Genomic DNA, 1550 nt, shown 5'->3' on the forward strand with positions numbered 1-1550 from the left:
AGTGCACGAACAGGCGTGCAGTGTGTTGGTGAAGAAGAAATCTTCAATATTGTGGCGCAAACTTAACACAAGTTATAACGGCCAGACCTGTTTAAAAGGAAGCCAAAGTTTGACACCTAATTCGTATGAGGTATGTGTCTTATTAACTTTACATTTTCTTTGAGAAAATAACATTGACTATGTTCTCTTTCTCTGTAATGTTAGCTATAAGCAATTCAAGCCAATCCTACCTTGCTGTAAGTTAATGTTAGCTAAAGTTATTAAACACAATTACTGTAACGTTAGCCCTTAATATTAAATATATTTTAAAGACAGGCAAATTGTTTTTCCCCCTCCAATTTTAATCTAGCAAATTAAAAGCTAATATATTAGTCAAAGTTATCCTTCATGTGCATTATTTAGCGACTTGGCTGATGTGACACAGTGCTTGTGTTCTTTGCTTTGGCAAGTTTAGCCACATGAAGACCCAGGCTAGCCTAAGGACACATGGTGGGGAGGACAAAGTTGGCTAATGAAGACATGCTACGAGTGTGGAGGATGATAATAAGGACCAGCCACCAGAGAAAGAAGTTCCTATTTGACCAAAGAGAAAGAAGTAGATGAGATGAAATATTCCCCAAGAAAATTAGGTAAGTCGTTTTTTTGTTAATATTTTTACCATGTGAAGTGGGGTGGGACAGCCAGGTAAGTGGGAAATGGGGAGCAGGAATTTAGACAACTAAAACTGATGTTAAATCTATTTATTTATTAATAAACTTCTTAAGCCATAAGTCAGAGTATCTGGTTAGAAATAATTTAGAATGCTCATTAAGTGAAAAGATACACTCATGTGCCTAAAACTATACATTAAATGATGCATTCTGAATAACAACAGGCTGTATGAATATCTGCCAAATATTTGATCAGAATAATTTTGTTCAGCTCCAGTTATTATTCCACTTGTATTAAGAAATAATTGTATTGCACTTTATAACAACCAGTCATGTTAACTAGGCATTTGACTATGAGTCTACCATTCTGACAGTGTCCAGCAAGGGACATTTTTGAAATGGTATTTAAATAAATGCTTGAATATTATTACATTGTTTTTTGTTTTTGTTCTTTTTTTAAGTGACCACAATGAATTAAGTCATCACCGACTATGAGAATGTCCTGAAGAGATTCACCAAGTTTGAATTCATGAAAAGGCTTTCGCCATGATTAACTATTGCAAGAACAACTGTAATTTCTGAGCATTTCTGACACCTTCAAAGAGCTGCTTCCAGGAAATGAAGACAAGAAGAAGATCTCCTGTTTTCAGAGCATTACAGGAAGACTATTACGAAGGAGATGGCTGACATAATCAAAGCAAAAAAATTTACTGTTGAAAGAACCTATTTTCTTAAGTTAAAGAATAAGTCTGTTTTAGTTTTTCAATCAGCATTTCAGAGTAACAATATACTGACCAGACGTTAAACCCTCTGTTATCTTAGAATAAGTTATCTTTTGTTTTATTCTAATGTACAAAGGGTTTGTTCTACAGTTATGATGGTAGTTATAAGTAGTCCAGT

At 34.3% G+C, this 1550-nt stretch overlaps 1 long non-coding RNA gene across 1 annotated transcript; it reads left to right on the forward strand.

Annotated features, from left to right (window-relative positions):
• The first annotated feature begins 599 nt into the window (after positions 1-599).
• Positions 600-1181, forward strand: LOC106940277 (uncharacterized). Its single transcript, XR_001423043.1, has 2 exons — positions 600-629; positions 1112-1181. It is a non-coding gene; the product is annotated as an uncharacterized LOC106940277 (long non-coding RNA).
• The last annotated feature ends 369 nt before the right edge of the window (positions 1182-1550 follow it).

Source organism: Poecilia latipinna, unplaced genomic scaffold (genome assembly GCF_001443285.1).
Source record: "Poecilia latipinna isolate Pla-1442-1.1 unplaced genomic scaffold, P_latipinna-1.0 Scaffold3156, whole genome shotgun sequence".
Lineage (NCBI taxonomy): Eukaryota > Metazoa > Chordata > Actinopteri > Cyprinodontiformes > Poeciliidae > Poecilia > Poecilia latipinna.